Source organism: Molossus molossus, unplaced genomic scaffold (genome assembly GCF_014108415.1).
Source record: "Molossus molossus isolate mMolMol1 unplaced genomic scaffold, mMolMol1.p scaffold_m16_p_5, whole genome shotgun sequence".
Taxonomy (NCBI): domain Eukaryota; kingdom Metazoa; phylum Chordata; class Mammalia; order Chiroptera; family Molossidae; genus Molossus; species Molossus molossus.
This window is the reverse complement of record NW_023425388.1, coordinates 51,436,200-51,463,824: the sequence shown is the minus strand read 5'-3', so window position 1 is coordinate 51,463,824 and position 27,625 is coordinate 51,436,200. Positions and strand designations below refer to the sequence as shown.

The 27,625-nt window shown below is 46.1% G+C and overlaps 1 protein-coding gene across 18 annotated transcripts in view; it reads right to left on the bottom strand.

The window, feature by feature from the left end:
• ST6GAL1 (ST6 beta-galactoside alpha-2,6-sialyltransferase 1) overlaps positions 1–27,625 on the bottom strand; it is a 119,617-nt gene that overhangs the window by 76,981 nt on the left and 15,011 nt on the right. For 3 of the 18 annotated variants that reach the window (XR_004956774.1, XR_004956775.1, XR_004956773.1), the window contains exons 1-5: positions 22,833–22,847; positions 22,387–22,504; positions 14,352–14,485; positions 13,724–13,797; positions 11,699–11,832 (exon numbers count right to left, since the gene is read on the bottom strand). The gene's annotated coding sequence lies outside the window, so the exon portion shown is untranslated. Of the gene's footprint in view, positions 1–2,654; positions 2,680–11,580; positions 11,600–11,697; positions 11,833–11,920; positions 11,977–12,738; positions 12,873–13,723; positions 13,834–14,351; positions 14,486–22,386; positions 22,505–22,832; positions 22,848–26,211; positions 26,514–27,625 lie in introns of those variants that run through there. The other 15 variants (XM_036242560.1, XM_036242562.1, XM_036242564.1 and 12 more) reach the window with 14 other exon arrangements.

Sequence of the window (27,625 nt, the reverse complement as noted above, 5' to 3'; positions counted from 1 at the left end):
AGATTGTGAGCAGAGTACCCCTGTCATCAGAAGGGAGGGGAGGTGAGTGGGCACTGGAAGGTCGCTCTGGTGTCTATTGTGGGAAGGTGAAGTTCTATGACTCAGTGGAACTCAATTCTGTCCACATGTTTGACGTGCCCCCATCCACCCAGCAGTAGAGTTATGGGAGCAAAAGCAGCAAGATAAATCCAGATCATCACAGAAGGCACCAGGGGAGCTCATACCCAGGCCCAGTGCAGGACGAGTCCATCAGACGACTAACCCATGCTTCCAAGGAGCCCAGGTCACAGGAGCAGACACTTCACCAGCTGGAGGAGAGGATCCGAGGCTGGGGAAGCTGGGGAAGGTCTACACAGGCCACCCAGGGAGGAGCTGCAGGCATCCTTTCACTTAACGTGTAGGAAAAGCCAATGGGCCTGACATAAAGAACGTGATGAGTATGCGGTAATGTGGTCATAGGAGCCAAGGTCTCCCTGACCCCCAGTCTGTTAGGAGGGCTTCGCCGGTGCTCTCACGGGACGCAGCGCGGACCCCTCCCAGCATACCTCTCCCAGCTTCCATGTCTCTCTCTTCTACAAGGGTGTGACCCTTCGGAGCACAGGAACCACTCCAGTCCTCTCAGGAGTGAGCCACACTGCTAGGGACTCAGCAATGACTTTTGCACGCCCTGAATGAATGGATCCTGAATGAGGTCCCTATAGGAGACTCACACCCCACCCACGAGAAAATAAATGCCCAGCCTGACTGAAAACCACACCTTAACAAGTCCAGGAGAGGGCAACTGGTTAGGTCCTACCTGCCTCCCCCACGTTATAAACTCACAGGAGAGAAACCTGGCAAGGTGATTCATGCTAAAGCTGGAAAACCCTACCAGCTGTTTGCACGTGATCTGGAAGCAGGAATGGAGGAGGTGGGAGCCCAGCAGCCACGATAGGCAGTGATGGAGAACTCAGCGGAACTAGCATCTGAGTCAGCTGGACTTGGATAAAGCCAGGATCTGGTGTATGTTATTTACTAAAATATTTAGAAGAGATCAGAACGGACCAAGCTGCAGGAAAAGACTGAGTGGCTTAAGAGAGAAGGACTGGAGACACGATGCTCGTAAACATCACCCCACTTGCTATGGCCCCAGCCAGGGGATTCTTTATACCAGGTAATCACCCTGAATTGGGGGAGGCTGAATATAGCTGTTGAGCCTGATGCCTATCAATAATTATTATATATGAACACTGCTGCCTGGCTCTGGCTGGTGTGGTTCAGTGGTTAGAGCATTAGCCCATGCACCGAAGAGTCACAGGACACGTATGTGGATTGCAGGTTCAGTCCTTGGTCCCAGGTGGAGCATATGCAGGAAGCAACCAACCGATGTATCTCGCTCACATGGATATTTCTATTTCTGTTTCTCTCTCTCTCCCTCCCCCTTTCCACTCAATAGAAAAAATATTCTCAGGTGAGGATTAACAAAAAACACATACCACTGTCTGAATATGAACTGTCAGGTGTAGCACAGGCAGTCTGTCTCTATCCAATTATTCTAACAACATTTCAAGGTAGGTGCAATTCACCTGCACTTTGTAGGTAAAGATGAGTATCTTTTTTTTTTCTTTATCCTCACCTGAGGACATTTTTCCATTTTTTGTTCAGATAGAGCGGGAGGGAGAGAGAGGAAGAGAGAGAGAGAGAGAGAAACATCGACGTGAGGGGACACATCGAGTGGCTGCCACCCGCACGACCAACCAGGGCTGGGGACAAACTGCAACCGAGGTACGTGCACTTAGCGGGAACCGAACCGGGGTCTCTCTGGACCGCAGGCCGACGCTCCAACCGCTGAGCCAAACCGGCCAGGGCAAGATGAGTATCTTTACATGAAGAGATAAGCCCCTTGGCCAAGGTCATGTAGAAGGTCATGTAGCTATTATAGAGCTAGGATTCAAATCCAACTCGTCTACCTCTAGAGCCCATGCTGACCTCACACAGAAGTAAGACCACTCCTACAGATAAGAGCAGGTAAGGGAAGACTTCCTGTGAAGAAATAGGGCTGGACCTGGACCTGGACCTGGATGGATATACAGAATTTGAATGGCTGGAACAGTGCTGGAAGGACATCAGGAGATCCTGAAGATGCCTGAGATCCCGTGGGAGAAGATACTCAAAATCAAGTGCCCTGTAGTTATGCTATTTTAACAAATGCTAACTAGTGGGCATTTTGGGGTTCTAACTTTCTACTGATTGCAGAGAGTCAAATACAGCAGGTCTTCAAATAACGCCATTTCGTTATAACATTGAAGAGATGCCATAAGAATTTAACTCTTGTTTATATCAACTAGCCAATGGTTAAATTGGTTTCATTATACATCGTTTCATTTAATGTTGCAGAACCTAACAACAATGTTAAATAAGGACAAGAAGATTTCAATCATCAGCTCTGCATCTGAAGCCCAAACCTTCTACACTGTCCCATCCCATCAGACCACCAACATCATTATCTGGCTTCCTGTACACGATGTGTGCGGTCTAGGCATTCTCTGAGGTCTAACAACATACCATTTGTTTGAAAAGACCTCGGTGGACAGTCAGGTGGCCAACCCGCCACCTATTGAAGGAATTCCCCACTCAATCGCAACAAAAAACATAGCCAGCATCTCCTTTCATACCTGCGATAATGATCATTTCTTCTTCCAAGGCAGCCCAATATTCGTTATCACAACTTTTTAATTACATCAGACTGAACACCTCCTCACACCCCTTAGCTTCCACTGCTGGTTCTAACTCAACTCTCTAGAGGAAAATATATGTTTCGTTTACTGTGTCACCTTCCCACCCCCCACTCACCCACCCATACCTAAAATATCTTTTAACAGCTCTAAAAAAAAACCTCTCAAACATATCACTTCCTCAAACAACAACCTAATGTCTTAGTATCTCCTTCCTCATAACCAGGTCTCTTAAAGTCCCCATTTTCCATTTGTTCCTCAGATAACTAAGGTCAACCCACATCATTGCACCATTTAACTGAAATCACATTTCTCATTGAAAACTCTCCAGTACCCACCTCAGTGAGGATTCACAGTTCTCCTTCAAAACTCCCTCCTTCAAAAGCCTGACGGGCATCCTCCCAGGTCCCCTCCTCGCTCTCAGCCCTAAAATGCCCACACCCAGAGGGGTTCAGCCTCAGCAGGTTTTCCACTCACCTCTGTACCCATCACCCAAGCATGTGGCCAGACCCTCTGGAATCTCCCCTGGACTCCAGACCACATCTTTGTTTTTGTTTTTGTTTTTAAACTGGCCACCTATATATAAACTTTACACTCTACATTTACTACTTTTTTAAAAAATGTATTAAGCACTAGCATAAATCTTAGTGCTTAGGTTACAACAGTGAATAAACCAGATGAAGATCACTGCCCTTAGAGCTTTACATTCTAGGAAGATACAAAAAGAACACACATGTAACCAGAACATTATTTAGTATCTGGGAGGATGCTAAGTGCTCTGGGAAACAAAGCAGGGCAGCAGAGACCGGGAAGAGGAGGCTCAGAAGGACTGGCTTGAGGCAGGTTTCCACTTTGAAAAGGGCAGTCAGAGCAGGCTCATTGAGAAGCGGACACTTAAGCAAAGCAAGGTGGTGAAAGAGTGAGCCGGGCAGTGTATCGGTGTGCCGGGAAGAGCATTTGCATCATGGGGAAGGGCCCATGCCAAGCCCTGAGGCTGGTGTGTGCTGGCTGGAGGAAAGGCACAGGCAGGAGGGAACAAAGAAAGGGGGTGGGAGAGGAACAGAGACAGTGGAGGGGGAACGGGAAGGGGGGGATCAGGTAGTGCCTTATAGGTTATGATAAGGACTTTGGCTTTTACTGAGTAAAACTGGGAGCCACTGGTAGGGTTTGAGCAGAGGGGCAACCTAATCTGATTCATTATCGCCTCAGGCTGCCTGCGGGGCTAAGAATAGGGGACAGGGTAGAAGCAGGCAGTCGGCAGACTATCAAGAGGTCACTCAAGTGATCCTGGTGAGGGATGCTGGTGGCTTGGACCAGATATTTGCAACAGAGGTGGTGAGAAATGAAAAGATTTTAGATGTGCTTCAAAAATCAAGCCAGGAATCAAACCTGCAACCCTTCAGTTCGTGGGCCAACACTCTAACCACTGAGCCACAACAGCCAGGACTGCTTTTCCTCCTTTCTTATTCCATATTCAACTCATCCCTTACCCTGCATGCTCCTGGATCACTTGTTCACCCTGGTACCTCATTGCCCCTGGAACCAGTCCTTAAAACGTATTAACTCAAACGAAATAGGAAGTTCTATTATTTCTACTCAAAACATTTCTTTTTTTTTAATCTTTATTTATTTATTTATTTTTATTTATTTTTATCCTCATCCAAGGACATTTTTCCATTTTTTGTTCAGATAGAATGGGAGGCAGAGAGAGGAAGAGAGAGAGAGAGAAACATCGACATGAAAGGGACACATCGAGTGGCTGCCAACCGCACGACCCATCCAGGGCCGGGGACAAACTACAACTGAGGCACGCACCTTAGCAGGAACTGAACCCGGGTCTCTCTGGACTGCAGTCCGACACTCTAACCGCTGAGCCAAACCAGCCAGGGCAAAAACATTTCTTAACTCTGTCTCCATCTCTCTTTTCTTGTCATTTCTCATCTGAGCCCCCTATAAATTTTACTATAGCTCAAATCAAATTAAAATTTAATTTTAATTTGCTTACAAGTCTTTTCTTCCCTTAACTATAAGCATTTCAACCACCAAGTAATAATTGCCTCCATATCCTTAGCACCTCTGTGTCCAGTGCCCAGGATGTGGTAGTATCCAGTGAATATCAGTTGAACTAATGAAAAAACAATTTATTGGCTATCTGTTACATCCTAGACACTAAAATGAAAATACGGTTATTACTACCTCCACATAAACTACCGTCCCTGCCCTTAAGGAGGTTTGAGACACGAACAGTATACCTGAGGCAGAAAACAAACTAGCTGAATACATGTAATGACATCACTATTTAAAGCAAAAGCTATGTAAAATTGATCATATTTACACAAGGAGCTCTGAAAAAAAGGATCCATCTTGGCTAAAGTTAAAAATGAAGATAGGGATCATCTCATAGTTTAAACTTTCCCAAGCTATACTATGGGATTTTATGCCAAATTCTAAGCTACCAGGCAACTTTTTTTTTTTTTTAACTGTAATAAGGAGGAGGAAGTGTTCCCAACCTAATTTACATGTTGTGCTTTGTGGTACAGAAATGTCAAACCAATGATGGGTACAAGGGTGAGTCTTCGGTTTGGCTCTACGACTTTGAGCTTCATGACCTGTCAGTTTGGTCTTATTCCTAAGAGACCTGTTCTATGTATAACAGCTCAGAGTTGTAAAGTCACATGTGAATGATATGGTAACTGTTAGAATTATCTGTATTGTATTTAAAGATTGTTTGGCACAAACCTGAAGTTTGAACTTACATGTTTCATTTTGGTATGCTAAAAAAAGTACTGAATTAACATAACGATTTTCTTTTAAATTGACAATATTGTAATCTAAGTTCAGAATTTAACTGAAAATATAAAACCCGCATGATTTCTATATAGTAAACTGAACGAAAGGGAGGGAGGGAGGGAGGGAGGGAGGGAGGGAGGGAGGGAGGGAGGAAAATCAAGACAGGGACTGTTATTGGAATGGTTGACTATAGCCAGAAGCCTTCAAGAAGGAAACGTGATGTGAGCAGGAATTTTCTTTTTTTTTTTTATCCTCACCCGAGGACATTTTTCCATTTTTTGTTCAGGTAGAGTGGGAGGGAGAGAGAGGAACAGAGAGAGAGAGAAACATCGATGTGAAAGGAACACATCGAGTGGCTGCCACCCGCACGACCAACCAGGGCCGGGGACAAACTGCAACCGAGGTACGTGCCCTTAGTGGGAACCGAACCCGGGTCTCTCCGGACCGCAGGCCGACGCTCCAACCGCTCAGCCAAACCGGCCAGGGCTGAGCAGGGATTTTCAAAAGCAGGTGGAGAAGTGAGGCAAGCCACTGGGGACTTCATCAGTGGTCAGAGATGCCAGAGGAGAGGAACGGCAGTGTGTAGGGTGCTGGCTTGAAGTGGAGGCCAAAGGCGCTGCTGGAAGACCAGACGGCAGATACGCAATCGCAAAGAGTGACCACACAAACATACGCTCCATGCCCAGGTGATGCAGAAATATACAGTGTCCAATCCTTGCTCCTGAGGCCTCAGAAGAAGGGAAAGACCCATAAATTGATGTGTGGAAAACCATGTTAGGCATTAAGAACTAAGGGCTGGGTGGCATCAACTCCGCTAGAAGAAGTCAGAAAAGATGCTTATCCTGGGTTTTGAAGAACAAACAGAAGTTTGCCAGGCAGAGAAAGTCATGCCCAACAGAAAGCAGTTTAAAGGCTCAGCCATGAACGTGGACCGTTGTACACAGGGAACGGTGAGAAGCTGTGAGGGTATGAGAGCTGCAGTGATGGGAACGAGGCTCAGCAGAGCTGTCTGCTCCAGACGCAAGTGTTTCTGGTCCAAGTTTATCCTTCAAGAAACTGAGACCGGTGGAGGTTTTCTAAGCAAACCAGTGACATTATTAGATGATTTTCTCTAAACTCAGTGTTGAGCTCCTGGCACTAAAAAGGAGCTTCGATGGAGCCTGATGAAGTGAAACAGAGTGACTTCAGTTGACGAAGGAGAAGGTGCCAGAGGCCATCTTTCCTTGTCCCCAGTCTGGCCTGCAGCACCACCATCCACCTCACCTCCTGGCCCGGCTGATTCTGAACTCTACCCAAGTCCTCGCTGGAATACCAGCTCCAAAACAGGTCGACAGAGTGATGGGAAGGGTCAAAGATCAGGGACAGCTGTACAGATAACCTGAGGATGAGCTGGAGAAATATTATTCTGTGTCTGGGGGCTTACAAGGTTCTGAAAGAAGCATGCAATAGACCTGGGTTCAAATCCCACCTCCACCCTTTTCTACCTGCATGACCTTGGGTAATTCACTTAATCTCTCAGAGGCGGTTTACTCATCCATTAAGTGGAGGTAAAAAGCCCCACCTCAAAGACTTGTTGTGAGGATTAAACTATCGACATACCTCATTTATTGCACTTTGCTTTTGTGGGGACACTCACTTTATGGCGGTGGTTTGGAACCAAACCCACAATATATCTGAGGTATGCCTGCAATTTCTTTCAAGCAGCCAGCAAAGCATTTGTTGTAAGGAGTAATGAACCTCTAAATATTACTAAACTGATTATTTATATCTTCATCTTTATCTAATAGAGGAGGAGGCCTTCAGACTAAAAAGACCTTCAAAAAATGACAGCCCCTAAAGCACCAGGATGGAGTCGGCTCCCCGGGACGCTCACTGTGTGGTTGTGAATTCCCAGGTGAGACCCTGATCAGTCCCTTCCAAGTTGCCTTCTGCCCTCCTGGGCTGTTTGCAGTTTCTGTAGGATAGGATCCCATTTCCCACTGAGCCCGGGAGCCGGGGAAGGGTGGGCCTTGCAGCCCGGCCTTTTCAGAGAGCTCACATGACAACCTGGCAGGCGCTGCCGTCCCCAGCGAGGGCATTAGTAACCCAGGCCTTCTTCCGCAAACTCTGGCAAACAGTCTAAAGTGACAAGTGAAAACACCGAGTCCAAATTCTCACTGGGGCTAGGGGCAGAGGAGGCCAAAATACTTGACCTTATCAGGGTTAAATCATGGAACTGAATCAGACCTGCCTCAGGGGAAGGAGGCAAACTTCTTGCATCGCAAACCTCCGTGTTGCCTATGGGTGGTTTCCATAAACCGATTCGGAGCCACGGCAGAGAGAAAGGAGTCTGTGTGACTTGGTGGCTGAGGAGTGAACTGGACCAGGTATTTCATCTCAGCCAAAAAACACTTATACCATTTTAGCGCGTGCACACACACACACACACACACACACACACACACACACAGTGCCTGGCATCAAGGCACTTAGTCAACATGAAAGACTGAAAAGACATGGGGTGTGGAGGAAGAACACAGGCTTCAGATCCACCAGCACCAGTTAGTAACTGTGCAAACCGAAACAAGCCACTTGCTCTCTCTGAGCCTCAGTCTCCTCATCAGGAAAATGGGATAATGGCATGTACTTCGAAAGGTTCTTATAAGAAATGTAAAATAATCCATGTAAAAGCCCCTAAAGTAATGCTTGGTAGGTAGCATTCAGTAAATAGACTTCTCAGAATTAGACGTGGGTCTTCAAATACAGATCAGGTTTTAAATGTCAACTCTGTTTCTAATTCTTATAGTGTGTGTGTGGGGGGGAGGGGGGGACAATACAAAGAGAGCGTAAAACAATTGAAGATAATAATCAAAGAAAAGTAAAGAAAGATCTCTGAGGTCACACCTTCCTGTGTGACCTTAGACAAGTCACATACTTCTCTGGGTCTCAAAATTCTCTGTGTAAGTTGAGGGGTTGAATTCAGGCAGTGGTCTTCCAACTGTGCTCCCGAAACCCTAGATAGTCGGTGGGGATCCCGAGGGGCTGTCTTGGGCTAAGGAGGGAAACAAGTGTTCCCTCACACAGCTTCAGGAATCTTCTCTAGAGAGGCTTTCTACTGAAGAAACCATTCCTCACTCAGTCCTTAGCCCTTCGCAACCTAATGCTTTCCCTAAGGTCACCAGCTTCCTCCGAATTGCCAGTTCTCTCCAGGAACATAATCCAAGACTAGGGTAAGGCAAGGAAGGTACCTAGGATGCAAAATTAAGGAGGCCCTCACTCTCAGGTTTGTATAAGTCCGCGGCTGGCACCCACCTGTGAAGGCCTCCTTACATGTTGCACCCAGGGCACCTGGCCTCATGCTAGTACCAGCCCTGAGTCCCCAGCCCTTCTTCAGTCTCCATTCTCACTCGCCTTTGGCTTTTAGCACTGCCAGCCACCCTCTCTGCAAACTTCTCACCACTGCCGTCCAAGGCACTGCCTTCCATGGGTACAGTGTTCAGTGTTCGGCTTCCTTCTGGCTCCTCTCCTTCCTCCCAGTGAGAGGAGGGGGGCAAAGAGAGAAATGGAGGGGAGACAAAAGCATGCCAGGCAAGGGGAAAGCATGGAGGGGGCGGCTGTTGAGTCTGGCTTTTGACAGGCTGAGTTTGCGGGGTTGGTTGAAGTGCAACAGGCTGGTGGACAAGGCAGGTATGGACCTAAGAGAAGGGGTTGGGACAGAGATTTTTCTCCCCTCACCTGGCAGGATCTTCTCTCCCACCCACTTCTTTCCTTTCCCCACTGCCCCTGCCCAGGTCAGGTCCACATCACCTAATCTTGGCACCCTCCTTGTAGCCTCTTAACCCACGCCTGTTTCCCTCTCTCTCCTCCTCGCAAACTTACTCTCCCAAGTCCAGTTCTGAGTACTCAAGCCCTTCTCGGGAGACTTAAAACGCTGTCTTCTACATTTGCTCCACAAACTCCAAATTTCTAACTCTACAATATAAGACCACACTCCTTCCTCACCCCAAGACCCAAGCAACACCCCACCACATGCAGATGTGCCCCTAAGCTGTAGGCCACCTAATGCACCACTGCTCCCTGAATTTGCCCTGGCCTGCTATCCTGATTTTGCTCAGGTTCTTTACTTCCTTCAGTGTACCCTCACCCCAATTCTACCTGTCGAGTCTTTGTACCTTAAGCTTTGTACCCACTTTCCTCTCCTCCCAAATCCTGCATCCAGGCTTATCAAAGCCTGAGCTGTTTGCAGATGAGGGTACACTTCCCTTTCTACTCAGCCAATGATGTCAGTACAACACCAGTTCAGACATACTTCTGCAATGCTGCAGGTTCGGTTGCAGACCACAGCAATAAAGTGAATGCTTTCAGTTTGTGAAAAAATGCAACATCTGTGAAGTGCAATAAAGCAAAGCACCATAAAATGAGGTATGCCTTTTGCAAAAGCAAGGCCCTTGTGTGGTCTTCAGTTAAGAGCCACAGGGTGATAAACAGATACGTGCACAGCAGTTGCCCAGGAGACCCAGACACGCAAGTGGGTTACATGTAACAGTGTCTTCAGTAGGAAGTTTGTCAGCTGCAGGGAAGCAGCCATCTCCACCTGTTCATCTCTCTATTCCCTGATGCAACTAGCCCAGCTGTGGGCTCCAGCAGGCTCTCAGTAAATACTAAGTGCTCTAAATTGCCCTGGCCGGTTTGGCTCAGCGGTTAGAGGTTTGGCTCAGCGGTTAGAGCTCGGCCTGCGGTCCAGAGAGACCCAGGTTCGGTTCCCACTAAGGGCGCGTACCTCGGTTGCAGTTTGTCCCCGGCCCTGGTTGGTCGTGTGGGTGGCAGCCACCCGATGAGTCCCTTTCACGTCGATGTTTCTCTCTCTCTCTCCCATTCTATCTGAACAAAAAATGGAAAAGTGTCCTCAGGTGAGAAAATAAATAAATAAATCAGAGCCTCTTGCTGGGAGCACAGAACTAATTCCGGAAAAAATAATTATGGAACTATTTCCATGGAAAATCATTTTCTTGCCTTTTCCATGTATGGATGGGCTCACTGATGATGGAAAGGTTCTATTTATTTATTTTTTTTATCCTCACCCGAGGACATTTTTCCATTTTTTGTTCAGATAGAGTGGGAGGGAAGGAGAGGAAGAGAGAGAGAGAAACATCGATGTGAAAGGGACACATCAAGTGGTTGCCACCCACACAACCCAACCAGGGCCGGGGACAAACTGCAACTGAGGTACATGCCCTTAGCGGGAACCGAACCAGGGTCTCTGGGGACTGCAGGCCAACGCTCTAACCGCTGAGCCAAACCAGCCAGGGCGATGGAAAGGTTCTAAAACTGAGTTGTGCCTATGGTTGCACGACTCAGTAAATGTACTGAAAACCCCTGAATTTAGACTTAAAGCAAGTTAATGTCATGGAATATAAAGTTGTTTTAAAAAATTTGTATAATGAGCCCCAGCCGGTGGTTCAGTTGGTTAGAGCAATGTCCCACATAGCAGAAGGGTGTGGGTTTGACTCCCAGTCAGGCACATACCCAGGTTTCAGGTTTGATCCCCAGTCAGGACAAGTTTAGAAGGCAGCCGATTAACGTTTCTCTTTCTCTCTCACTCCCCCTGCCCCCACTCTCTCTAAAATCCAATAAAAGCATATCCTCAGGTGAGGATTTAAAAAACAAATCTGTATGATGAAAGTAGAATGTGGTTGCGAGGACTGGAGGAAAGTGGTAAGAGAAGTTGCGTAGTGAAAACAGAATTTCCATTTGTAAGATTTTTGCAAGATGAAAAGTTCAGGAGACCATTGGAGAACAATGTGAGTATATTTAACACTACAAAACCGTACACTTAAAAATGGTTAGGGTGGGAAATTTATGCAATGTGTATCATACCACAATAGAAACATTTTAAAGATATAAAATAAAATTTAAAATGTGTATAATGATCAAAACCACCATAATGATGCACTATGTTTGGTTACTCAATAAGCTGACTGAGTCATGAGCACCCCCAAAAACAAACGATAATAAAAAGACACCTGAAAGGTGTGCTCCCCATGCAATCCATGCAAGATGAAGTTACTGCTGCTGAACAGACAGGTGGTTGATAGTTTTATAGGTTGTTTGCTCATCTATGGGGAAAATATATATATACATCTCTATAAAATATCACTTTTCTGGAGCCACCTAGGGCAATGAAGAAGGAAGAATATTTCCTGTGACTGACTAACCTGGTCAAAGGACAAAAGAAGTCAGACTCTGGGGGCACCTCCAGAAGTGGTAGGAGGGGCATTGTCAGCAGGAGGTCTTCTTGCATCTCACTTTCAAAAAGCACAGGCTGAGGTCTCCAGTCACACAGCCAGACCTGAGTGACAAGAAGAGTAAGAGTCACACACACAACTAGTCATTAAAAAAAATGCAAATTAAAACCATAAAGAAATACCATTGCCCACCCATTAGCACTTTGAGCTGCAACTGTTCAGATGGCTTCAGAGACAGAATGATGTTCCTGGAGGAAAGGGACCCTACTTGTTAAAACTTGATTTGGGATCTCCAACCCCTGTGGGGGAGTACTTGCTGTAAAAAGCGCTCACTAACTTTGAGGGGCTGTGGAGGTCACAGACAGGCTTAGTTGCTTATGAGCTGTGAAATCTTGGGCAAGACTCTACCGCTGCAAGACTCAGTGTAAACTTCTGAGCATGGTGATAGAAACACCTACCTTGTTAGGTCACTGCAGAACTAAATGAGATCATGCAGACAGAGCACAAAGCACAGTGCCTGGAGCCATCATGAGCTCAGATACCCTTCTCTTCCCCATACTTACACCTAAAGGTCCTCAGAATATAAGATTTCACAGCAGATTTCACTGGCCTGGAGCACCAGACCCCTGCTGAGGAAGGGGGCTTAATTTCTAGCACCCCAGCAAGGTATCTCATGAAGTGCACGGGGGCTGTGGGAGCAGATGCAGAGGAGGGGCCCAGAAGGGCGGAGGCAGAGCTGGCACACAGAGACCATCCACCAGGCTCCCTTGCCAGTCCTATGCAAGGGTTCGGTGAGCAGGTGGCCTAAGGAACAGTGTCCCTCCCCCACAGCCTGGTTCCCAGCCTCCCCTGGAGCACAGACCTTTACCTCAGGCAAGAAAATTACCAGCTGTGTGACCTGGCTTCTTAAAATGAGGGTGTGGGACCAGATGGCCTCTATAGTCCTTCCCACCTTTGTAATTTTCTGAACTGCAATTCTAGAGTCAACTGGTGCTTAACCGAGACCTCACCTTCGCTCAGCACCTCCTTCAGGATCCAGGAAAGACGTGAGAAGGAACCGGGAGGTACAGAAAGCCCAGGGAGAGGGCAGGAGCTGGGGCTCCATATGCTAATTTAATTAGCTCTAATCTGCTGACAGCGGGGCCTTGAAGAAAGAGGCTTTTGTTTAAATTTCACATTTGGCAGGAAGTGCCCCTTCTCCTCGTCCCTCCTCCAACCACCCCCTCCCCATTAGAGCTCCTGAGTCAAAAGCTCTTATTTCAGTCCTGGCTCCCACAACTGGTAGCGCTGGGGCTTCCTGTTCACACTTCTCTGACCGACTTCTTGATTTTTCCAGCAAGGAAATTTGCCCCAGATGTTGGCCAGTAAATGGAGTTTTCAACCACCCTTATGAAAGGATGTCAGTAATTCACAGATTCCCCCCAAGTAGCAAAAGCCAATGGGAGAAATGCGACTTCTCTCCATCAATAAAGCAAAGGTTTCCCAATCAACTAAACCCCCTCCCTCCAAGGGCAGGGAGCCTCACAGCATGCAAAGCATTTCGTTTTCACTGTCTTATGAGATGATAAGAACAGATATCTCATTCTCATTCATTCGCTTAATGCATGCTTATTGGGCACCTACTGTCCGCAGGAGGGGGGAGGGGAAGATGCACGGTGGCGACTGGCCCATGCAGCCCGGCCTGTTGGTGGTAGAGCAAGCACCAGACCAGAGACGTGCTGGAAATCTCAGTCTCCAAAGCAGAACAGCCTGGTCTGTAGCACTGGATCATGTCCGCGGTGTAAATTTTCCTACCATGGCCAATTTCAAGCTGCCAACAATCTTTAACAACCAGTTTCCCAAATTCCTGAATATTGAAAAATCTGCTGTCAAGGGCCTCCAGACTAGAAACAAGTTCTCCTGGCTCCTGAGTGTTCTTTCTGCCTCATCTCCACCTCCACGCCGGAGGAGTCAACATGCTACAAAGGCTTAAAGAGTAACCTTAATGAAAATTACCTGGAGGATTGTTAACAGCAGTAGGATTTCAGGCATGTTTTATTTTCTTCCACATCAGTGGTTTTCCAAATGTCCTATGAGCACATATTACCTTTATAATCAGAACATATCTAGGTAATTAAAGACATTTTTTAGTGAGCTTAGTGGAATGTTTTTTAATAACCCCTCCTCCCATACAATTTCTGTTACTCTGTCTCCCTTGGGTTGGAGAAAGACAGAAGCAGAGATGGACACAGAGATAGACAGACAGACACAGAGCTCGACTTCCCTGTAGGACAGAACAGGTGCACCTAAGTTAAGCATTTACCTGAATCAGATGCAGCCTTACCTAAAGAATAAATTTACTACTGTTGGAGTTCAAATTTCACAGGCAACTGGGTAAATACAACTCCCTATTAAGATTCCAAAAGACCTGCTCTGAAAAAGCAAAGCCTCTTTGGCCACCAAATGACCTTGCCTCCCAATGGGCTGAGGTGGAAGCAGATGGTTTGAACCAGGAACAACTGCTCCTTCTTTCCTCAGCCTGAGAGAGAGGAGGAGGCTTTCACACACTCAGCAGCACCACTACCACCCCAACCGCAGGCATTGTGCTCTCTCAGTCCCCAAGCTGAGACTCCAGGGGTCTTACCTCAGCTCTGGGAAGGAGCTGTGCCACCAGGGCTGCAGCAGGGTCAGGGAGGCCAGCTCACTTCAGCTGGGCTCCATAGCTGCCTCTCTCTAGTCTGCTGGCTGCAGAGCTCTGCACCGTGGGCTCCACCTTGGCTGCAGAGAAGGGAGAAACGGAGCAAAGTTGCCTGTGAGCACCAGAGGTGTAGATGTTAATGCACACAGGAGGGTAAGCGCCCTTGCCCCTCCCACTCCCGGCCCAGGCCACGCCCACAGTGTCAGAACCCCTTCCAGAATGGCCTCACCTGAAGGTGCCAACCTCCTTCCCAGGCTTCAAACTGGCCATCTATTCCCCCAGACCTATCCCTTCTGGAGCTGAGTAATTTCACTGTGAACTGTAGACTAAGCAAAGCAAACCACTACAGTCACTGAGTTCTGGTGCTACTTACTTGCTGTCATTGGTAAGAAAAATAAGAGTGAACCCCAAGACTTGTGTTTAGATAGGCTTGTGGACAACTGATTTCAATCAACAAATACCTCAAACTTGTTCAAGTCTCCCTGTGACTTACAGTATATTGCTTATAATGTTACAAATGTGGATTCAATTTCTAATTTATCTTAGGAACATTTTTAACTGAGCTGAATTTTCAACCCATATACGGTGATAGCTGTCTGGGTGGCTAGCATTTGTTTTTAAAGTAATTGTTCTTCTTAGTGTCAAAGAAATTTATGTTCATTCTAGAAATTTTAGAAAATATAAATAAGTCAATAGAAGGAAAAAGTTATTCATTCTTTCTCCACCCACCCAAGATAACTACAGATAACACCTGAATCAGATGCAGCCTTACCTAAAGAATAAATTTATTTTATTATCTGGATTTTATTTTATTATCTGGATTATTTACAAAGATATAATAAACCCAGACAATTTATTGTACCATAAATTTACCCCACGCCCAAAGGCTGGACATGTAAGTCATATCCAACATTTCTTGTTAAGTACAAATAGTGCTTTGTAAAACTTAGTCTTTGGGGTAAATTCATGGTTATTTCCATAAGACACAGTCCTAGAAGTCAAATTGCTAGATCAAGGAGTTTCCGAATTTCTCATGTGCAACATTTCTAGTGGAAATGGGTGTGGCCTTCAGGGAGTCTGGGTTTTATATTTCTTTTTTATTATTATTTTTTTTTTTATCCTCACCCGAGGACCTTTTTCCATTTTTTGTTCAGATAGAGCGGGAGGGAGAAAGAGGAAGAGAGAGAGAGAGAAACATCGATGTGAAGGGACACATCGAGTGGCTGCCACCCGCACGACCAACCAGGGCCGGGGACAAACTGCAACCGAGGTACGTGCCCCTAGCGGGAACCGAACCCGGGTCTCTCTGTACCGCAGGTCGATGCTCTGACCGCTGAGCCAAACCGGCCAGGGCTGGGTTTTTATATTTCATGCTCACACTATGCTCTGCCCATCTACAATAAAATCCATGATAATAAAATGAGCTCCCCTAGAAAAAGGAGAAACATCTGTAACAAAAATAAATTAATAATAATTTAAAAAATGAGCTCCTCTAATCAAGCTTGGGGAGTGAGTGCATGAGTAAGAACTGGTAAGGAGGGAAAAAATGAGAACTACCCTGAGGAACAGAGCAGTGGTAATACACAGGGGTGGTGTCCAGGAAGGAGAGATCCCGAGGCGCAAAGAGAAACAAGCTGGTAGGAACTGACTGATGTCAGATGAAATAGAAGTTGAAGTGAGCCATTGGAGGGGATGGAAATGTAGATTCAGGGCAGATCAGAGCAAACCACAAAGGCATCAGGTGAGATGGAAAAATAAAGAATTGCTTGCAACGTTTGAGCATTTTACTGCTGTCTATTATTAATGCCAATAAAACACCAGGAGCCAGAGTCACTATGGGGAGAACGAGCCAGGCCAAGAAGAGATCTCTGCCTGCAAACAGAGCTGAGCTAGTGGCCACCTGGGAGACTTCCAGTAAAGAGCATTCCTTAAGGAACAGGAGCAAGGTGCTCTCCAGGAATGGGGACTACTGGGCTGCTAACCCACCTGCCTCTTTAACAAGAAAGAGACCCCCACTCTCCATCCCTCTCTAGCCAGCCTCTCACCTCCCTCCTTTTACTCTAGGCCAGACCTTCAGTGAGAGATGGATAATTCACCAAGTAATCTGTCTAAACAGACTTAATGGATTTCTGTGGCCCTGTGACCCAGGCAAAGACCCTGGGGACCCAAGTCTTTTGCCCCTTCTTAGCTGACCAGCCCCCTTGCCACTCTACCCCATGCACCCTGCACTGTAGCCACAGCAACTCACAGACTAATGAGAGAACATGCAGTTCCATTAATGCTTTTTAAATTCTTTTGAAGATGGCCTGCAGACCTCCAATGTTACCCAAATAAGCAAGTCATTTTACCTGCCCAACCTGCCACTACCCCACCCACTCATACTTTTGACCTCCCCGGATGATCAAAGGATGGAATTTTCAGTTAAAAACAACTCGCCCACAAATAAGGGAGCTGGCCCAATCAGACACTTTCAAAATTGCAACTATGAGAAAAGACTACAGTGAGCTGGTGGCAGACCCCAAAGCCTAAAGGGAAGGTAGTGGGGACCCTCTGAGAGAAGTGGATGTCATGCACGAGATCAAGTGATGGGGCCGTGGGGACCTGCAGAAGAACAGGAAGTTGGCCTGCAAAGAGAACAGGGCTGGGGGGAGGCAGACAGGAAATTGTGCAGATCCAGAGAAATGAGATGCCTGGTCACTTTCTAGTGGCTGTAAGGCTCATATGTACTTCCTACTTTTTTATTTTTGTAAACATTCCCTGAATCACTTCAATAAACCTCTGAAGAATTTGGTTTAGACCAGCTCTGGGGTCCCAGCTGACTCGGGCTCACTGGGGTCTCACTGGGCTGTGTGTGAGAGCAGGCAACTCGCCCATGAGCCAGTGTATGGCTTTGTGGTAGGGCTTTGCCACAAAGAATGGTTTTTTCTTTAACCTTTCTTCCTAACGTTGTGCTTAGGTTTTGATAGATGAGGCAACTGGAAGGAATAGCCCCGGATTCCAAGTGTAACTTTGCAGAAACGTGAGAAATAAACAACCTCAAAGCCGCAGAGACTATAGATTCTTGTATTATAAGATTTTTCTATTAAGTGGCTGATACTAACTCCTCCTATCACCCTATCAGCTTTACACAGTCAGCTGATCACAGGGTCCCCTTGCATCTCCCTTGTCCCTGAGCCACCTAGATACTCCTGGACTTCTTTGCAGTTTTAATACAGTATCTATTTAATGCACGACCCCATTGTAACCTGTGTGTCTTCTGCTCCCTAACCTCCCTCCTATTCCACAGGGGTTACTGGCTTGACGACTAGATTTGATTTCACTACTATTTTCCCCAGGCCTAACCAGCCATGTTTTACTTTCCTCTTTTCTCATGCTCAAGGCCGGTCCTCTACTTTATCCCCGCTGCGCTCACGCCTGCATGCGCTGTCCCCCCACCATACAGGCCCAGCAGCTCCTCAGCCAATGCCCTTTCTCCTCCCCCCTCAGTCAGACCTAGAAGCATCAGAAGATGAGAGTTGATAAGTGAGAGGCCGCCTCCGCCTCATGAACACCCTCGAGCCTCCAGCAGGTGTTTTCTTCGGGTGTACATTGCGTGCAGCCCCGACCACAGACCAGAACTAGTATTTACAGAGATCTCCGAGAACCAAACAAGTTCATAAAATGAGCCAAGAACATACACCCTAATGATTGGACAGCCCAGCATCCTCTGATGTAAGAATCCTCCAAGCAGGCCATTACTAAAGGGCTCGGTTTTGAGTCAGAGAATGGGTTGGCCCGGCACAGGGGCAGGGCTCTGGACCCGGGTCCTTGGCTTAAATGAGTAAAATGAAAGATAACCTGTTAACCCTGGAACCGTTATTCTACATCATCTGGGAGGTGAGCAGTTGCTCTGATTGTGTTTGGATATGGAAGCTAAATTAGCTAAGAGCTTTTATCGATTCTTGTGCATGAAACATTCCAGGATCTGGGTCTCTACAAATTTGCTGAGCTCTGCAGTCAGAGCAGAAGACACTGTACCCAAAATATAGTAAGAACTTCTGCTAAAATCTGAAAATGTCCTGGATAATTTCTGCCCTCCGCTCCCAGAGCTCTTGTCCCATATGAGTGGTTTACTGTGGAGCCCAAACCCAACATTATGGTTACCAAGGTATAACCAGTGTTCCTTTATATTTTTTTAATTTAAAACAATTGTCAATTATTATGTGCTAGGCACTCTACGTGCTAAATTATTCATTTATTCCTCACGCAATCCTATGAGGCAAGAGTGTTTTCTATTTTCAGGTGAGGAAAGGACTTAAGTAAGGAGTCCACACACAAAACTTGTGCCTAAGCCAGAATCCCACACACTGGCCTTCGTCCCCAAGGCCTTTCTTCTTGCCAGTTAGGATAGAGCCAGGCCAAGCTCTTTCAATAAAGGAGCTGAAATTAAAGATGAGATGAACATTGAACACACAGGTTCTGACAGAGAGAGAAATGGTGTAAGAATTCATTTTCAGAGAACCAGAAAAGGGAAGTGCTTCTGTCACTGCTTGCAAACTACCTAAGGGAAGGCCCTGCTGCTGTTTCTTTGTATTGTTACTGTGTTTTCTACAGCAAACAATCAATCAATTTTCATTGTGCCTACTTGAGGGGCCCATCTGGACACATGGAGACACTAGCCCCTTTTTCAGTCAACACAGTCCACATACATTATTTTAGGCCCTGCCCCTCCTGTGCAGGCCCCTAAGTGCAACAACTGTCCACTCTTAAAAATGTCTAGAGTTGTGTCCGTGTACCTAAATAGCATGTTTATATGGCTCTTTTTTTTTTTTTCATGTTAAATATGATTCATTAACATCCTACACAAGAAAATGAGGATTTAGCTTTTTTCTTACCACCATCCCACATACCTCTTCTACTTACCACATCCTCTTACTATAGTTATATTGTGAAAGGATAGTAAGGAGCTATGAAAATTCCTGGGGTAAATGGGATAAGAAAATTAAACAAGGCCAAACAGTTTGGGCAGCTTGCTGCCCGCTTGTGAATTGCAAGAACTTATCTTCCCCAACCAAGAACACTTGAGAGCAAGCAAATGTTTATGCCTGTCCTCCCTAATCAGAGAATATAGAGCTTCAATCACCCTGGCCTGGGAAAATAGAGAACAAAGACCCAGTTAATGTCATTTGTGCCAGCTAAACCCAAGGACAGATATCACTTGAGGGGGAAATGTTAGGGCAGGAAATGGGGAAAGGGAGAAAAAGAAGAGTTTATCTCACCCACTAAACAAAGAAGCCAGCTGACTTAGGACTTGCCAAAGAAGATGACCAAGTGTATGTACAAACATTCTGAAATAAACCACAATATAGAAGGGGACTTTGAAACCTAGTCTGCTACCCAAGATATCTGGCAGGGGAACTTTGAAACCTATAAGGGGAAGGGTATAAAAGCCCTTGAACCCCACTGGGCAGCACACTCAGACTAGCTCAGTTGCCTGCTTGTGCTTTATACCAAGTGTATTTTTAATAAATTTGCTTGCTTTGCTTCAACACTGCTGTCTGTCACCCATCTGAAATCATTCTTGCAAGATTGACAAGAACTGAGGAGGGGACATCCCCACCCCTCCGAGTCAGTGGGCTGTCCAGTAACAATAACATTTTTTCTATTAAATCAATACTAGAAGTTACATTATTATGACCAGATAAATTATTGTTCATAGTTCAGCCATGTGGTATGTTACAATTCCTCTCTTGTACATTTCTTAGTTGTCAGTACCTATCATTAATTCAGCCCTCAACTTTCCAATAGTTCTTTTGTTTTTTTTCAGCACCATTTATCCCCCCTATACCTTCTTCCACCTCCACCTCACCCCCGCAATCACCACACTGCTGTCTGTGTCCATGAGTTCTTTCTCTTTTTTCTGTTTGCTCAATCCCTCCATCCACCTCCAACAGCTCCCCGACCAGAGCTGTCAACTTGCTCTCTGAGTCTGTCTCAGTTTTGCTTGTTAGTTCAGTGTGTTCATTAAATTCCACATGAGTGAAATCATATGGTACTTGTCTTTCTCTGACTGGCTTGTTTCCCTTAGCATTATATTCTCCACTCTGGAACCTTGTGTCCACTTACTCCAATCAGAGCTAGTTAGTGGCTCTCTAATAAAGAGAACATCCACTTCTTCTGTCTGAATTTACTCCTTCACACGCTATTAATAATTTGTCCAGACATAAATTCACAGTTGAAAATAATTTCCTCTTGGAATTTTTAAGGTATGGCTCCACTATAATCTAGATTCTAATGTTAGTGTAGAATCAGATTTCTATTCTTATTTGTAATAGTTTGGGTTTTGTTTTTTCCCTGTCTATACACTTCTCCTCAGTTTTTTTAATGATATGCTTTGGTGTGGTCTTTTATTATTCATAGCCCTGGGCACTCAAGTTTTTCACTCTAGAAGCCCATGTTGTTCAATTCCCAGAGTTCATTATTTCTTATAATTACAATTGTATTATTTCTTGTAATTCTTGCCCTGTTGTCTCTATTCCCTTTTTCTGTAAGTCCTACTATTCAGATGTTCAACTTTTTAGACTACTTATTTTTCATTTCATTATCTTTTTTGTTTGACTTGATTTCTTCAACTTTATATTCCAAATTCTCTGATTTATTTATTTTTGCTATCATACTTTTAATTTCCAAGAGTCTATTCTTACTCTCTGCATCTTCTTTTAAAATATGATGAATTCTGCCCTAGCCGGTTTGGCTCAGCAGTTAGAGCGTCAGCCTACAGACCAATGAATCTCGGGTTCGATTCTGATCAATGGCATGTACCTCAGTTGCAGTTTGTCCCCCCGCCTGGTCAGGGTCATGTGGGAGGCAGCCAGTCGATGTGTCTCTCTCACTTTGATGTTTCTCCCCGCCGCCCCCCGCCCATCTGAAGATAAATAGAAAAATGTCCTCAGGTGAGGATTAAAAAATAAAATATGAATAATTCTGAATGCCAATACTTATCATGTCCCAAAGATTCCTGATGAGTGATTGTGAACCTGTGTTAACACTTTTCTAAATGTCCAGCATTTGAAACTATACCTATAAAAAAAAGTGGGTTTTTTTCTTGGTAAATAAAATTTCCTTTAAGGATCTTTCCAGCAGAAACAGACTCGATTTTCAGATATAAGATCAGGCACAGCAGGTCAAGCCGAGGTGGGCATGTGGGAGATGACATTCTAAAACAGAAGCAGGCATTTTCTCTGCAGTCTTTGTTTCATTAATGTATTATCTTGTCTCTATGACACTAGTAATTATAGTTTTTGAGAAGTTTTCCTCTGCTCCCTGCATTGTCTCTATTTCTCATAAGGTTTTTCCTATGTTGTTTTTTGTTGTCTCTTTTGATTTCTGCCTTCCATGTTTCAAACCTTCTCAAATATCTGGTGATCCTTAATAGTCTTCTTAATTTAAAAGTGACACACTACAAGGCTAACCAGCAGCTCTGTGTGGGGGCAGGACTGCTGGACTGACCGGTGAATCTTACAAGAAAGGAATTGAAAGTAATCGGTCCATTTTATTAATTTTTTTTATTTTTATTTTTTATTTTTTCATTTTCACGCGAGGACATTTTTCGATATTTTGTTCAGAGTGATAGGAAGAGGGAGGGAGAGAGAGAGAGAGAGAGAAACATCATTGTGAAAGGGACACATCGAGTGGCTGCCACCCACACGACCCAACCAGGGTCGGGGACAAACTGCAACTGAGGTACATGCCCTTAGCAGGAACCGAACCAGGGTCTCTCCAAACTGCAGGCCAACGCTCTAACCGCTGAGCCAAACCGGCCAGGGCTGGTCCATTTTATTTAAAGAACCCTAAATAGCAATATCTATAGGCCTTTTCCCTTGGGCTATTTAGTTTATGGAGAGATTCCTCTCATCTTATAAGGAAAAGGGAGTATAACCCTAGCTTGCCAGTACTGTAGGAACCCACACACAAAAAATAAGGTCGGGAGGGGTGATCTCACTGTTCAGTATGTAGACTTGTATTCACTCCCTCTGTTTTAGAATGGCATCTCACACCTGCCTGTCTCAGCTTGGCCTGCTGTGCCTGATCTTAATCAGGTCTGAAAATTGAGTTTGTTCCTGGGAAAGACCATTAAAAGAAATTTTAGTTACCAGGAAAAAGAAAACCAACTTTTTTTTTACAGGCATAGTTTCAAATGTCAGACATTTAGAAAAGTTATAACACAGGTTCATAATTACTTATCAGGAATCTTTGGGACCTAATAAGCATTAGAATTCAGAATTCTTCATCTTTTAGAAAACTAATATGTTAAATAAATCATATATCACATCACATCCACTGCAGGATCGGGGCATCTCTTCATAATTATATGGATTAATATCTCTGCCACAAAACAAATAAATATAAAACTAAGTAGGTTAAATAAAGAATTATAAATAGACTCACATCAATCCAGGTCAAGTTTTGCCACCAAATGGGTTAAAAATAAAACTTGGCTTTCACAGGTTTTTATATCTGAAAATGGAAGATTAGTGATGTGTATGCTTTTCCTATGTGCTTCCTACACCTCTTGTCACATGAGGGGCACTTCACAGGGACTCTGCCACTCTGAGGGGCTGCTTGAGAATACAGCACAGTTCTGTCTTGGACTTGTCATCACTGAGGTGTCTATTAGACACCCAAGGAAATTTGTGCATAGATGAGTGGATATATGTGGTGGCCGGAAAAAAGGTCTGGGATAGAGCTATAAATTGAGGCTGTCAACATGTGGGTGGCAGGAGGTCGCCAGGGAGTGAGGAGACAGGGAAGAGGCCAAGTCTAAGAGCTGCTCCCTGGGGCGTTCCGAAAGGAACAAGTGAAGGTGAACCAACAAAAGAAACTGAGAAGGGAAAGCCAGTGAGAGACGAGGAGAACCAAAGAAAGTGATAGTCCAGAAGCCAAGAGTCGACATTTTTGAAGGGGGGTGGAATTATCAACTATATAAAATGCTGCTGACAAATGAAGATTAGGACTGAGATTTGACCAATGGATATGGCAATATGGAGATCACTGGTGAACCCTACGGGTGTTTTTGTGGAGTAATAAGAGCAAAACAGTGAATAGACTGGGTTAAAATAGTGGGAGAAGAACTGCAGGGAGCAAGCACAGATGACTCAAGGAGCAGAGAAATGAGGCAGCAGCTGGACAGGTAGATGAGGTCAGAGATGATATGCCTTTGCATGTGTGTGGGCGGAAGAAACAACACCATAGATGGGGTGGGGGTGGGGGAGATGATCCAGCAGAGAAACACTGGAAAAAGAATTGCTGGTCATGTCCTCAATTAAGGGAACAGGATGCAGTATAAGTAAAGGGGTTTGTCCTACATAGAAGCAGAAACAATTCATCATCCAGTGTTACAGGAAGAAAGAATACAGGGCATAGGTTTGGTAGTGGGAAGGTGTGAACGTTTTCTTTTGCCATTATTTTCTCAGGTGAGTGGGAAACAAGGTTCTCAACTGAGAGGAAGGATGAAGAGGAGGTGTTAAAGGTTTGAAGAGAGAGAAAAAGGTGTGAAACCGTCATCTAGATTAGAGAATGGCAGTGGTCCTCATCCAAGGCTGATCATTAGAATAACTGCAGAGCTTAAAAAAAAAAGATACTAATGCCCAGGTCCACCCCACAAAGACTTTAATTTCATTAATTTTGGGTGAAATTCAGGCAGCAGTAATTTTTATAATGTCCCCCAGCTGATGCTAATAGAAGCCAGAATTGACACCACCAAAGTCCACTCAAGGGCCATGGCCATGAATTAGAGAGGGGTCTGTCAGGATGATGGCATGCTTCTACAGTGACATTTAGCTGTGTGGAGCAGGCAGGGTGTACAGCAAGAGAGCTGGATATAGCTAGGGTTAAATGGACTACCCGTAAAGCCTACAACATGCCTGGACATTATAAGAGTTCAGTAAAGAAAGCATGCTATGTTTCTTTTTATCACCAACTAAGAGACACATACCAGCCTTGTAGCAAATATAATTTTGTTTTTATCTCATCCAAAATGATTCATCCAATTTGTATATATCTTAGGGTTTTGAAGTCGTCTGCGAATAATTAAAATCACAAATGTATATCCTTCAATATCCAGGAGTCTCCTCTGGGGGGTGTGTGTGTGTGGTTTGACATTGAGCATTGCACATGGGGTCGCTGGAATTCGGAGGTCACCCCTCCTACTCACTCTTCCTCGTGTCCCAATTTGACAAGTTTTGTGCCAAGGTTTTCTGAAGCCCCCTCCAGTCCACAACACTTGAAGCCTGCATTTTAGGGCTTCCACATTTGCAATTCCTGCCTGTTAATCTGTTCTACTCCCTCTGGGAAGGCCCACCCTTGATCCTAGCCCTGAGCCTAGAGAAAGCTCTGTGATGATAAGTACCATCTCAGTACCGTCTCTCCAAGTCAAGTCTGGCTGGTCCATGTCCACCCAACTGATGGAGACAGGCTACAGATTCTATCCCAAGCCAAACTGTGTGGGATCCAATGCCAGCAGAGGGCATAGCCCTGTGGGCTCATCTGCTGGGGAAACCCCTACTTGTCAGCTCCTGCTTCCTCCCACAACAGTTAGATCTAATGTCAAACCTTTGTGTGATCCTCCTTCTGTTCTCCACACACCCCACCCTAACTGCCTACAAACCCTTCCTGTGGGGGGGTCTGGCCTCTTCCTCTCTGACCCCACCCTGCCTCTTGCTCCCAGAGCAATGCGTGCCGCTCCCATGCATCTGTGCCCAGACCACACGTGCCCATCTCTCCTCCTAGGTGGAGGCCCCTCCTAGGAGAGACTGGACCTGTGTTTCTGCATATCCGCAGTGCCTAGCAGAGTGTCTGGCCCATTAGATGACCAGAAACTGAGAATAACCATTGACAAGTGCGGTGGCATTAAAAAGGACTACCGTTTATTGGTCACTAAACACAAGCGGGCACCAGGTGAAGCACTAGATAGCACTCCCACAATGCTATGAGGTAGGAATGAGCCATACAGACTACAGATGAGACACTGAGGGTCAGAGACGTTCCCATGTTCACACAGCTGACCAGTGCCACATCGAGAATGAAACCCAAATCTACTGGCTGCAAAGCATGTGGTCCCCCCCCACCGAACAATATGACAAAGGCTTTCTCAGAAAGGTGCCCCTGCAGATGGTGACGGGGGAGGCAGTGACTTGCCCACAGTCCTCCCACTGGGAGTCACCCAAACTGTCTGGGAGACAAGGGTAGAACTCTCCAAGGGCAGAAGCATTTCTCGGGAAGGAGGGGGAGCTTTCTTCTATCTCCCCACTACCCATTGTTTTCTCTCCTCCAAATTTACAGATGTAGACAGATGTTTACTGGGTAGACAAAAAAGGAACTAGCACAGCCCTCCAGCAAGAAGCACCTTCTGGAGATTTCAGACTAATGCTGTCAGGAACCAGCCCCAGCTCAGGCCCTAGGCCAGCCCCCTCCCAACACGACAATCGACAAAGGCAATCCTTGCAGTCTGCTTAGGTGTATGATGATTCAGACTAACTGCCTTTGTCAGAGCTCCCTCACTGCCTTCCTCCCTCTCTCACCCGAGACTCTCTCTCCCAGGGCTTGGGCTCCCAATAGGATCAGAAAAACAGAGTAAGGTCCCAAACCTGACTCCCACTAGGGCTCAGCTCCATGGATCAGTCCAGAGAACGTTCCATATTGCATCTTGCTGCTTGCCTCCCATTCAAGACCAGGGGTGGCAGGTAGGAAAAGGACTGTCCTGTGGGCCAGGAGGACCCATCAGAGCCCTAGGTGTTCCCCACCATGGGCTCCTGCAACCCCACATTACCTAGAGAGCACCAGCTCACGCCCAGTGCGGGCTGAGTGCATCCTGGTCTCAGCAGGCAGACAGGTGCATCAGGAGAGCTGAGCTCATTCCATGAGCCTCCTCAGGGCTGGGCTCTGTGCTGGGTCCAGGGCTGTGCAGAGCCCAGTCAGCGTCCTGCCTTTCAGGAGGCCATCGTCTAACAGAGCCACCTTCATGTAACACAGTGAGTACCGTACAAGAGATAAAGGTCTTCTCTTTCCTTTGAATGTCACGGACTTGAGGAGCTTCTCCTGAGCTGGGAATGAGCTGAAAGGCCAGTCTGGGCACAGTAGAAACCAGTGAGATGAGGAAAGAACTGATCACTGCTGCAGTAAGAAGTTGGCTCTCTCAAAAACCCCCACCCCCACCATCCCAACACACAGCACACACAACAAGGCTTTTGGAAGCCCAGCGGCACTCCAGGCCCCATCCCAGACCCTAGAACAGTCCTGATCCTTCCTGGAGCAAATGTGAGTTGCTCAGGCCACACTAGCTCAGTGCTGAGGTCCGGCTGCTGGCTCACCTGTTATGTTGTGTCAGAGCCCAATGTCTCTGAGGCCAGGGCCTGCCTTGTCCTCAGCAGGACTTCTGAAGAAGCACTGCTCCAGAGTCTCCTGACAGCTTTAGCCCTCCTATCCCTTTTCTAGACCACGAGCCTCTACCAGACAGGCGTAGCACGGGCCTGCTCGCCAGGCAGCTCTGACATTCCTTCCTGTAGCCTGGCATGTCTGGAACACCCTCCTCTGCCCTGCATAACTCACCAAGCTGCTGACAGCCATCCCAACTCAACTCCCTGTCCCAGACTTTCCCAGCAACCCCGAAGGCAGGCCAACTGCTGGCCTCCCTGCGTTCCCTCCCGCTGCGGCCCCCAGCTGGTTATCTGAGTCAGGAGAGCACAGCGTTTCGCCTGTTAACCAAGTTGTTTGTTGCAGGCCTGCAGGGACCGTGTCCATGACTGTGGGAGTCTTTATAGACACCTGTGGGTACTTTAACAGATGTCTGTAAGTTCGCAGAAGAACAACGGGTGTGTCAGCAATAACAAACCCTTCTGTGTGGCTCTTTTATACTTTCTCATCGTTTCACATCTATGATCTAATTTGAACATAAACACAAATACAAGGGTCAACAGCCGCACCATTATTATCCCCTTTTTTGGATAAGGAAACTAGGGTTCAAGTTAAGTAGCTTGAGGCCACACAGCTACAGGATAGCAGAGTCTGAACCACAGTTTAATCTTTTATATTTATCTATAAAATGTACACTGAAAGCCCTGGCCGGTTTGGCTCAGCGGTTACAGCGTCGACTGTGGTCCAGAGAGACCTGGGTTAGGTTCCCGGGCGTGTACCTCAGTTGCAGTTTGTCCCCGGCTCTAGTTGGGTCGTGCTGGTAGCAGCCA